This window comes from Vicugna pacos, unplaced genomic scaffold, assembly GCF_048564905.1.
Source record: "Vicugna pacos unplaced genomic scaffold, VicPac4 scaffold_19, whole genome shotgun sequence".
Classification (NCBI taxonomy): domain Eukaryota; kingdom Metazoa; phylum Chordata; class Mammalia; order Artiodactyla; family Camelidae; genus Vicugna; species Vicugna pacos.
In genome coordinates this window covers 55,673,886-55,686,403 of record NW_027328740.1, presented here as the reverse complement: position 1 = coordinate 55,686,403, position 12,518 = coordinate 55,673,886, and the positions used below count along the sequence as shown (strand labels likewise).

General features: G+C 55.1%; 1 non-coding gene across 1 annotated transcript; it reads left to right on the top strand.

The window, feature by feature from the left end:
• The first annotated feature begins 2,953 nt into the window (after nt 1–2,953).
• LOC140693626 (U6 spliceosomal RNA) lies at nt 2,954–3,062 on the top strand. Its single transcript, XR_012069376.1, has one exon. It is a non-coding gene; the product is annotated as a U6 spliceosomal RNA (small nuclear RNA).
• The last annotated feature ends 9,456 nt before the right edge of the window (nt 3,063–12,518 follow it).

Below are 12,518 nucleotides of genomic sequence, written 5' to 3'. Positions count from 1 at the left end.
CAGATCCAGTGGCTCAAAGCAGCATTCTGATTTTCTTTTCTCCTGGGGTTTGGCTTTTGATAGGTAGAGGGACAGGGCCCACGCAGGGGTGGGGGTGGGGGTGGGGGTGGGGGTCACTGCGGCAGAGAAAGGGAGGCGGCTATGGTGAAATCATCGAGCTGAGGGGATTTCTACGAGAGGGACTCTCCGAAGTGAATGGGGTCCAAGGAGATCATCAGGGTTTCTGTGTGCTCGGTTGGTTTTGTTCGTGCGTGTGTTTGTTTTTTCTGGACGAGGCCAAAGAACTCCTCGGGTGGAGGTGCGTGTCCGAAGGGTCTGACAGGATGGGAGGATGCGGGGCGAGTCAGTCCATGTGCCCAGAAAGAGAGAGAACCTGTCATAGCTGAGACTCAGGCCTTTTTTGGACCTAGGCCCAGAGAGCAGTTCGGCTCCGAGCATTCACGGAGAAGTTCGTCGCCACCTCAGTCGTGTCCCCCACCCCCGCCCTCCCCCGCGCCTCGGCCCCCAGTGAAGGAGGAATCATGAAGTGGCCGCACTTAGGCTAAGCCAATTTTTGGCTTTATGCTTACTGCTTGCTTTTAGAACGATCAGCAAACTCGACTGACCAGACACCGCTCCCAGCCCCAGGCCCACTGTTCAAAGCAGCTAAAGTTGTCGATTCTAACTGTTTGATTGGACCTTCCTCTGATCGTTCAAATTGACAATCATGTTTGACGTCTGAGTCTTTCCCCAGGAAGGGAGTCACGGGAGGATAAGCTCAGGAGAACGACCAGCCCCCCTCCCACCCCCCCACCCCGAGTTCCTCCGTGGCGCTGGTGCCGCCGGGTGAGTCTGACCAGAGAAAGAAGGTCACGGGCTGATGACCTACTAGACCACCAGGAGGTCCCATGTTACCAGACACTCATCCAGATTTAGGAGGAAGTTGTATCAGAGACCCTTGTTGATCATGAGCACCTTTTATGCTCCCGCCTGTTGTGATTCCCTTTCATGCTCCAACCTGTTCGTCCACAGAAGCATGAAACCCCAACCCCAAGACGGGTTCACAGTTTGGAAGGCACTAGCCTGCTGTGAGTCCCCTTTGCCCAGCAAAGCAATCAAGCTGCCTCTTTTCTTCTAAACTCTAAGACCCTGTCTCTGGGTTATTTGGCTCGTCAGGGACGGGGTTGGGGAGGGCGATCTTTCGGCAACACCCGCACAAGTTTCCCTGAGTGGCAGGAACCAGCGTGGCCCTCAGGCCTCAGCCCCGCAGGCAGGCAGGCAGGCAGGCAGGCAGGCAGGCAGGCAGGCAGAGCTGGAGCGACCGTTGGTCCCGCCCCCGCCCGCGCACCCCCCCCCGCCCCCCGCCGCTGCTTCCGCCGCCGCCGCCGCCGCCGCCGCCGCCGCCGCCGCCGCCGCCACTGCCGCCGCCGCCCAGGCCTCCTCCACCGATCGGTCCCAAATCGGGTCCTAAATCGACTGGACTGTCTCCTGGAAGCGGGGGCGGGGACGTCAGGAGGATCCATTCGGCAGGGCCTCTTTCAATCGCTTCATTCAAATGCAGAAAGCTCTGTGCTCAGGTCAGAGCCTTTGACTTGGCCTCCGGCTCCTCTCCGTTGAACGGCTTTTGTTTTTTGGTTTCAATTTCCCCACCCTTAGGCCACCCCGTCCCAACTGCACGGAGGGAGGCGGGAGGGAGGGGGGAGAATCTCGCCTGGTCTCAGGCCAAAGGAGTCCCCTCCTTTTCCTAACCTGGGTAAACCCCACTAAACCGTTTGAGAATCATGGAAGGGCATGGAAGCAGACCTCTGACTTGATAGATTCCTCTGGGATGGGAGACTTTAAAAAAAAAAAAAATTCTTTTTCCCCTGCTTGAAGGGAGGCAGAAAGGAGGGACAGAGTGTTCCTCTTGCCTCGGGCAGTTCTTTCTTTGTTTGTTTCTTTCTTTTGTTAAATCATGCTTTTTTTTTTTTTTTTTTCCTTTTTTTCCTTCCAGTTTTATTGAGACACAGTTGACATACAGCAGTGTATACTTTGGGGGGCGGGCGGGGAGAGGAATTCGATTTTATGCATTTATTTTTGACCGGAGGTACTGGGGATTTAACCCAAGACCTTGTGCTTGCTTGCTAAGCACACACTCTACCACTGACCTATACCCTCCCCCTTGGCCACTTGTGAAGTCCCTTTCATTCAGCATAATCCATCGGGCACTTGCATTTTGGGGCAGCCTACTCTGGACCCCAACATTTCCCTATTCTGTAACTTCCCTGGAAGTTTTACACATTAAAAGCTGGGCTGTTGACTGTGCGTGTGCGTGTGCGTCCGTGCGTGCGTGCGTGCGTGCGGTCTGGGGGCAGGAGGGAGGGAATGGTTTCCTAGGGGGCCTGCGTTTCATGGACCCAGTTTCTTAGTTCTGAGAACAGGTCTGTTCAAGGAAACAGTTGTAGTATCTCGTCTCAGGAGGCGGTGGTGTCGATGGGCTTCTGAAGCTAGGCCTAGGGAGCAAGCAGTCAGGTATCGCCTAAGAGGCACTTGTGTGGACAACCAAAGTACAGCACAAAGGTGAATCGTCGGAGCAGATGAGAAACCAGATTCAGGGCCGGGAGTAGGGGGTCAGTCTGGTAGGAGATTTCCACACATCGGGGTCATCGAAACGGCTCGAGCAGTTTGAAATGCCTCTGATGATGTCCTGGGGTGTTCGGCTCAACTCTCTGAGCGGCTCCCCCGAAAACAGGCCCGAGGATGGTTTCCACAGGAGCTGTTGTGGCCATTTCTCTGACGTTTACCTCCCGTTGTCCAGCTTCCGTCTGCAGGGCTTCAGGAGACGGAGCGTTTTCGTACTCAATGATGCCAAGGCAAAAGGGTGAGAGAAAATGGGAAACATTCGTGGAGAGGGTCCTAGGCAGATAGTGGAGGCAACTAGAAGACCTTCAGTCTCCGGGCTGGCTTTCAGGTTGAGACAAAAACCCTAAGGAAAGCGCTTGCTGCCACAGCACATAGACTAACATGGGAACCATCCAGAGAAGATCAGCACGGCCCCTGAACGTGGGCGACACACGCCCATGCGTGAAGCGTTCCATAGTTTTAGTGAAGTCAGTCACCCAGGGAAAGACAGATATCCTATGCCATCACTTCTAGGTGGGATCTGAAAGTAAGTCAAGACACCCATCCATACATAAATAACTCCATTTTAAAAAGACTCCGAGGAACCTATTTACAAAACAGAAACAGACTGGACTCGCAGACATGGAAAAGAAACCGATGGTTAACACAGGGGACAGGGTAGGGTGGAGGAACGGGGTAAGGCGGAGGGATAAATCAGGAGTTTGGGATTAGCAGATATAAACCACCCTATACAAACTAGGTACACAAGTAGGTCCTACTGTCTAGCACAGGGAACTATGTTCAATAGCTTGTAATAACCTATCCTGAAAAAGTATACGTGTGTGTGTGTGTGTGTGTGTGTGTGTGTGTGTGAATAAGTGAATCACTATGCCGTACGTCATAAATGAACACAACATTGTAAGTCAACTATACTTCCATTGACAGAGAGTTCCTACAATAAGCAGGCAGACAGACCGACAGACCGTCAGACAGACAGGCAGGCAGGCAGGCAGACAGACAGACAGACAGACACACACACACACACACACACACACACACACACACACACACACTGTCTGTCTGTCTGTCTGTCTGTCTGTCTGTCTGTCTGTCTCTCTCTCTCTCTCTCTCTCTCTCTCTTTCTCTGTCTGTCTGTCTATCTGTCTGTCTCTCTTCTAAGGGTGGAGAAGAGTTTGCTGAGCTATTTCGGGGGCCCTCTCATCCTAGTTCCTATCTCCAAGTTGGTTCAAAGTCCAAAAGGCCGTCAAGCACTTAGTCAGATAGGTCCCTCGAAGAATACCTCCCACATCACGATGACAGACTTCTTAGGCCAGCCGAGAAGGTCCTTCAGTTCTGTGCCCATCTTGGCTCTAAGTTGATGTCAGTCCTCCAGGATCCAAGAAAGCCACGTTGGAAAACAAGTGGTGATTTTGATGGGACAGAAGTTCAGTCATTTGGGGGGCGAAGGGTGGGGTAGGGAGAGATACCAGCCTGTCTGTCTGTTTTCATCCAGTGTGGGAGCCTTCCCAAAGAGATAACTCGAGAAGAGAGAAACGGGGAGTTGACAAAGAACACGTGCGGTGGCGTGCCCTCCCCCCACCCCAGGAGAAGGCCAAGCCAGAAGTCCCTCCGGATGGCGGGCTCTGGACTCCGGCTTCCAGGGGAAGCGATATTTTTTCCTCCCCATTTCAGGCCCGGAAGAAGAGGGAGAGGCAGAGTGTCCTTCTCGGGCATCCGTTGTTTCTGAAGCACGCTTGTTGCCGAAAGATCGGCCCCCGTCCCCGATGAGCCCAAGAATCCAGAGACAAGGCCTTGGAGCTTAGAAGAAAAGAGGTCATTTTATCGCTCTGCCGGGCAAAGGGGATTCACAGCAGGCTAGCGTCTTCAAAACTGTGTACCCACCTTGGGGATGGAGTGGGTGGGGTGGTTCTAGAGCCATAGCTCAAACAATCAAGCATCGATCACCATCCACAGAATCGTTTTCTCATCAGAAGACTCAGCATGGTGTCACGATGCCTCCCAGGTGACCCATTCTATAGAGGCTGGCGGTTAGATCTCATTATCTCATAAGCACTCAAGGTGTGGCCTTCTTGGTCACTCAGGCTATTTTGTCAGGTCAGTAGTCCCGTGACCGACCGACCTTCTCCTCGGAGAAGGACTCAGAGACCCAGCACGATGATGACTTGCAATGACTGAAATACAGTAGAAACAGTAAGATCGATAGCTTCCAGTTTCAACAACGGGCCTGGAACCGTGAGCAGCAACCGGTCAGTCAGAAGAGTCGACCGTTTTAAGGGCGAGCATAAGAAACCGAATGACACCCCCCCCCAAGCAAATGAATGAATGAATGACCTAATGATCCTCCCCTCCTCTCCCCCCCCCCCCCGCCCAAAAACGAAGCAATCCGTTAGCCTAATTCCGGCCATTTTATTCATCCTCCTTCACCCTGAAGCCCCAGTCAGCCACGTGCCACAGTGGTCTGTTTTCTGGTTTCCTCCACCACCCCAACCCCCACCAACGACCACCCCGCCAACATCCCCCCATGCCCAACCACCACCCCAAGCGCGGGACTGGACGGGGGTGGTGGGGGCTGAGGGGGCGGCGATGGCGGCTTGAGGTGAGGGTGGGGAGTGTTCCGCCCAGATCGTATAGGAAGCTCAAACACAGCTGCAGTACGAGACGAGATGGTAGATTTCTGTGAGTCCTCCCTCCTCTTAAAATCCTTCCTAAGGAGGAGACAGACAGAAAGAGAAACATCACCCTCACTCCCAACGCCTCCTGTGCCCTCGTTGCACCCCAAAACAACAACAAGAAAAACAAAAACAAACACAACCACAAATAACTCGCTGTCCCTGGGGAAGAAGGTTTCGATGGCATGGGGATATCATTCTAAACTTCATTCCCTCTTCATCACATTTCATGGAAACCGATTGCAATCTATGAGGCCCTGTGAAGGTAGGGGTTGGGGGGTTAGGGAGGAGGGAGGGAAGGGAAGGGGGGAGAGAGGAGAGAGAGAGAGAGAGAGAGAGAGAGAGAGAGAGAGAGAGCGAGCGCGAGAGCGAGCAGAGGAGAGGAGGGATAAAAGGGGAGAGGACAGGAAAGGAGAGGAGGGAAAAGAGGGGAGGGAAGGGGAAGTGAGAGGAGGCGAGGGGAGAGGAGAGGAGTGGAGGGGAGGGGAGAAGAGAGGAGCGGAGGGGTGAGGGGGGAAGGGAGGGGAGAACAGGGAAGAGGAGAGGAGGGGAGAGGAGAGGAAAGAGAGACAAGGGAGACAGACAGAAAGGCACACACACACACACACACACACACACACACACAGAATAGCGAAATGGAGAGAGAGACAGAGAGAGAGAGACAGACAGACAGACAGACACGGATCTAGGTCAGGGAGACTACACATGGGTATTCTTCTGAGTGATTTTATGTGTTTTCTCAATCGCCACCTATGGAGATAAAAGTCGCTCCCATAAGATGAAGGGAGTCCTTCTGCCACTGCCCCCGGCCCCGCCCTCCAGCACCGCTTGTGTTTGTCAGGGATTCCAAGCCAAAGCACGTGGAGGAGTGGGAGAGCTTCCTGGCGGCCCAAGGGGGAGGAAAGTCCGGCAGCATGAGAGAGGTAGTTGGCACGGGGAAGCTGGAGGCAGGCTGACGAGAAGATGGGTGAGGGGGCAGGGAGGAGGGTTTCCCAAGTTGGAGCGCCAAGACGAGGGAGGGGAGCCGTCGGTGGTCGCGTTCTGACCCCGACCCCGACCCAGACTGGAGCGGATCCCTGAAAGGAGGCGGTTCGGGCTCTCCGGCCGAGAACGCCCCTCTCTTCCTCTTTGTGCAGAAACACCTTCCGCGGACCGAGAAAGTCCATCCCGAGACCCTCGTCGGAAGAGTCCTTTCCAGACCCATCACGATCCTCCTGGGCCAAGGGGTCCAGGGGATGGGGCGGGGCCTCCATTCGATCCGTCTTCCGTCCGTCCATCCATCCGCAAGATCTTGAATATCCATGTAGGATTCCGGATGGTAGCAGTTTTCCAGGATCCTCCAGATCCTTGTAAGACCTCTCCTGGCAGATTCGACCCCTAGGTCGTACCGCGCAGCACAGGGCACTAGATTCAGTCCCTCGGGACGAGGGTTCCTGAAAAAGACCAGGAAAAAGAAGAACACAATCACTGTGGTGTGCACCAGCCAGAAACCAGCACAACCTCGTCACTCTAACAGACTTGCCAAAGGCGGGGTGAGGAGAGAAAGTCATAGGATGGCTACCATCCCTCCCACCCCCACCCCACACGCCAAGCCCCCCAGCCCATCGTCATCCCTGCTCCCCTCCCCCTCCCCCTCCCCTCCATCGACGCCCGCCTCCCGCTTGTACCCCACTCCTCTGAACCCAGCACCACCCACCTCGGCCTGGACGTGCTCGGCTCGGCTCGGCTCGGCTCGGCTCGGCTCGGCCCGGCCCGGCCCGGCCCGGCCGTCCGGCCGACTTCTTCGCAGTGTCTAAAATAGCGCCCGGCCGACAGGCAGGTGGCACACGGCACCCGGCAGGGGAGCGAGCGGGACGGTTCGGGATCTCTGGGCGGCGGGGACACGCGGCCGGACAACCAGGAGCACGGACGGCCTGGCGTGCGTTTCTCCGCTCGGGGGGCCTCGACCAGGGACTGTGGTACGGGGAACGGGGACACACACACACACACACACACACACACACACACACACACACACACACACACCCACCCCTTCACCCCCACCCCCACCCCCACCTCTGACAGCTTTCATTTGTTTTCGGCCGACCGTCCCTCGATGAGGTACAAGTGCCGGGGCTGGGGCTGGGGCTGGGGGGTGGAGTTCCTCCCTCCACAACGACCCCACACGGGCTCTGTTCCAGTCACCCGAGTCCTCTTCCAAGTGAGACCACAGGCCTCCATCACCCGGCGTGAGCACTCGGGGGAAAAAGTCACCATCCTCATCGCTCCGCTCCACCTCTACACGTGAAGAACAGTTCCCAGCCCACGCCACTCAACCCCACCCCAGGCCCCGATGCCACCCACCGCAGTGGAGAGAAACGAGACGAATCCACAGACGTCCATCCATCCGATGAAGAAACGGACGGCCCCATTCCAAGGAAGCATAGATATCTAGTCAGGAGATTCATCGAGTACTATGGAGGCGGTGGGAAAGGGGGGGAGGGGTGTTGCGGTGGGGAGGGCCTAGAGATCCAGCAGTACAGCTCGTGCTTAGCATGCAAAAAATAAAGGCCCAGGGTTCAATCCCCAGCACCTACTCTTCAAAAATAACCCGCGGAGAAGCAAGACGGCGGAGTAGAAGGACACTCGTAGCTCACCCTCTCCCACAAATACACCAAAACTCACATCGACGGACCCACTCGGCCAATCGGAGCACCTGCGGAACTCCGACAGAACACCGCCCTCTTCGAAAGACAAAGACGCCCAAAATCTGGTAGGAGAAAAGGAGAAAAGAAAGAGTAAAAAGCAAAACAGTGCGGGAGGGACCGGTCCCGCGGGGAGGGAGCGGCAGAGGAGGAATAGGGCTCGTTCGCCAAAACTGCCCCTCTCCAACGGAGAGGCCGACGGGACGGAGGGGGCGCCCCCGAGCCTCAGATCTACCCAGAGCACCCCTTGACCGACCGATCCAAGTGAAACGGGCACAGAGGGTCCCCGCGACACCCAGCCCGAGTCGCAGGCCGGCAGCCAGGGGCCGGGACAGGCCGCACGAGCCGGGCGGAGGACCAGGGCGGCGGCCGGGAGGGGATACAGAGCAGAACAACCCGCCCCCCCCCCCGTCCATGACGGGAAAAGAAAGGCAAAGCAACACGGCCGGTGTGCCCTGGGGGGAGGGGCGCCGTAGCCTCCGTCTCCTCAGATCCGCGGCGCCATCACCGGCGCTTCTCGCGAGAAGAGAGGCGGGACGCAGCCACAGCCGCCATAGCCTCTGGCGTGCAGCATGCGGGCGGGGGCGGGGCCGAGACTCGAATCCGCACCCGGGGGCTCCGCAGCCTTCTAGGCAGGACTGAGATTCGTTTACAGCCCGAGGCAGATAGGATATTTCTGCCCCGGTACCTCAGAGAACTCGCGCCACCATGACTAAGAAGGAGCCGAGTTTGGGGACGCAGCTAGGGGCGGGGCGGTTCCACGGTCTTCCCCGAGCCCACCTACGGAGAGGAGCGCCGCCGACCCGAGTCGGAGCACACAGCCGCACAGAGCAGCGGAACGACCGGGGCCGGGAGAGGGCGGGCGGCCAGCCAGCCACCCTCCTTCCCGGGAGGAACGCAGCATCCGACCGCGGTGCCGGGAACACGTCCTTCCCCCCACCCCCCTTTTTTTTTCCTTTTCCTTTCTCTTTTTTAATCTCTCTTCTATCGGTTTTACCTTCTGTTACCTTTTTAACCTTGACTTTTGAACAGTCGTCTACGTTGACGGTTTTAATCCCTTTTAAATGTTTCCTTGAAAATCTTTTTATTCTTCTTATTTTTAAACATCCACCCCCTTTCCTTTTTCTCTTCTCTTGGTTTAGATCTCCTGTTATTGATTATTTACAGGTTTCAGATATCGTTTCTCGATTTTTTTTTCTCCTTTTTATTAAGGTTATTAAAAGACGTCTCAACTCGATCGCTCTTCTGCTTCCACTTACTCTTCTATTATTGATTACACAGTGTCTTCAAACCTTTTCTTTCTCCCTCCTTTTCAAATCCTGTGTTTTATCTCTTGTTAAAATCTGTTCTATTTCCGATTACCTTTTAAAAATTTACTTTTGAAACAATTGTGTTTTATTTTCTGATCTTTTCTATTTTTTAAAGGCTTTTAGAAGACGTCTCAACTCGATCGCTCTTCTGCTTCCACTTGCTCTTCTATTATTGCTTGTACACTGTTTTCAAACCTTTTTTTCCTCCATTCTTTTAAAATCCGGCTCCCCCACCCCCCTCCCCCTCCCACCGTCTCTGTCTCTGTCTCTCTCTCTCCCCCTATCCCCCTCTCCATCTCCCTCTATCTCCCTCTCCCTCTCTCTCTCTCTCTGTCTCTCTCTCTCTGTCTCTCTCTCTCTGTCTCTCTCTCTCTGTCTCTCTCTCTCTCTCTCTCTCTCTCTCTCTCTCTCTCCCCCCCTCTCCCCCCCTTTTAAAGTTTTATTCCTCTATAGGCTTTAGATAAATACCTAAACTCCTTAAGGACCACAATAGATAACTGATACTCCTTAAGCCACAGTGCCAGAGAGATAGGAGCAGCATGAGGAAGCAGAGGAACCACTCCCAATGAAAAGAGCCAGAGAAATTCCCTGAAAGCACGATCCACAAAATAGACACGGATGGCCTGCTAGATCAAGATTTCAAAAAAGGAGAGATCCAAGTACCGAAGGAACTCCAAGTGATAGTGTTTAGATGTATACTGTACGTCAAAAACGAAATCGAAGCTCTAAAGAAGAGTCAAGGAGAACTGGTCAGCTCATTGGCTGACATGAGAAGTGGTCTAAAGGCTGTCCAAAGGAGGCTAGATCACGCCGAGGAGCGAATAAGTGGCCCAGAAGACAGGACAACAGAAAGAACCCAATCAGAACAGCTGAGAGAAAAACAAATAAAGAACAACGAAAACAATCTCAGGGACCTACGGGACCATCGAAAGCGTGCCCATCTACGCACAATAGGGGTTCCAGAAGGGGAAGGAAGAAGCAAGGGGGTCGAAAAGGTATTTGAAGAAAGCATGACTGACAATTTCCCAGCTCTAAGGAAGGAATCCGATATCCAAGTCCAGGAGGCTCAGAGGGTGCCAAACAGGGAGAACTCAAACAGACCCACACCGAGACCTATCCTAATCCAGATGGTCAGAGTCAAGGAGAAAGCAATGATCCTAAATGCCTTTAGGCAAGAGAAAAACAAAGAGTGAGTTCCAAGGGAACCCCCATAAGGCTCTCAGCGGATTTCTCTCCACAAACACGTCAGGCCAGAAGGGAGTGGCAAGATCTATTGAAATTCCTGAATGAAACACAAAACAAAACAAAACAAAACAAAACAAAACAAAACAAAACAAAACAAAACAATGCAGCCTAGGATACTCTATCCAGCAAAGCTATCCTTTAGAATAGAAGGAGAGGTAAAGAACTTCACAGACAAGCAAAAACTAAAAGAGTTTTGCAACACTCAACCCATGCGAAAAGAAACATCCACAGGTCTACTCTAAATAGAGAAGAAGCAGGACGGTACAAACATGAGACACTCATCCCCGGAAAGGTGATCACTACCGTTCATTCCAAACAGAATAAACACAAAATTGTAAAAGAAGACATCTAAACCATCAGGAGTGACAGAGGGAAGCAAGAAAATAGAGAGACTTTTATTTTTCCCCCTTCTCCTTCCTTTCTTTCTCTTTGAAACGTTTTGTTCTCGGTAGGATGGGCTTGAGATTCTATTACTATCTGTTTCGTACAAACAGTTATAGTCCTAGGTGAACAGATTTCCAAAAAAAAAACACGAACGAACGAACGAACGAACGAACGAACGAACAATACAGAAACAGACCGACAGATTACAAACTTGAGGTTGTCAGGGGTAAGGGCGGTGGGACGGGACTGGGATCTCCACATGTAGAATAGATAAACACGATGGTACCGTGGAACACGGGGAAGAAAAGTTAAAAAAAAAAATCAAATAAGCCAAATGACGCCTACCCGCCCGAAGAAAGAAAAGTCCATAGACACGGACACGCATGCGTACAGACACCGCATACAGAGAGAGAGAGAGAGAGAGAGAGAGAGAGAGAGAGAGAGAGAGAGAGAGAGAGACAGACAGACAGACAGACAGACAGACAGACAGACAGACAAAGACAGACAAAGACAGACAAAGACAGACATACTTAAGCCAAGCATGCAAACTAAAAATCCCTACATGACGTGAAGCAACCCAGATCATCCAATAACCAAGGACGCCCGGTCAACTAGAGATCCTTGGGGCCACAGGAGGCCAGGTAAGCCGCATAGGCACACGGAGTACAATCCCTCGGGCCGCGGGCAGCTGAGAGGGCCGCGACAGCTGGTCGAACGCGTTGTGGGGGGGGGATCCACTGGGAGATCCACTCGGGACGCGATGAGAGAGACACAGAGAGAGAGAGCCGCGACGGCTGGTCGACCTCACGGGGGGGATCCACTCGGGGATCCCGTAAGGACACAGGGAGCGAGAGGGCGAGAGGGCGAGAGGGCCGCGGCGGCTGGACGACCTCGTGGGGGGAGGGGATCCACTCGGAGATCCCCTCGGGCCGCGACGGGACAGAGGGCCGCGACGGCTGGTCGACCTCGTTGGGGGGGGGGATCCACTGGGGCCGCGGCGGCTGGTCGACCTCGTGGGGGGAGCGGATCCACTCGGAGATCCCCTCGGGCCGCGACGGGACAGAGGGCCGCGACGGCTGGTCGACCTCGTTGGGGGGGGGGGATCCACTGGGGCCGCGGCGGCTGGTCGACCTCGTGGGGGGAGCGGATCCACTCGGAGATCCCCTCGGGCCGCGACGGGACAGAGGGCCGCGACGGCTGGTCGACCTCGTGGGGGGGGGATCCACTCGGAGATCCCCTCGGGCCCCGACGGGACAGAGGGCCGCGACGGCTGGTCGACCTCGGTGGGGGGGGGGGGATCCACTCGGAGATCCCCTCGGGCCGCGACGGGACAGAGGGCCGCGACGGCTGGTCGACCTCGTGGGGGGGGGATCCACTCGGAGATCCCCTCGGGCCCCGACGGGACAGAGGGCCGCGACGGCTGGTCGACCTCGGTGGGGGGGGGGGGATCCACTCGGAGATCCACCCGGGCCGCGACGGGACAGAGGGCCGCGACGGCTGGTCGACCTCGTTGGGGGGAGGGATCCACTGGGGCCGCGGCGGCTGGTCGACCTCGTGGGGGGAGGGGATCCACTCGGAGATCCCCTCGGGCCGCGACGGGACAGAGGGCCGCGACGGCTGGTCGA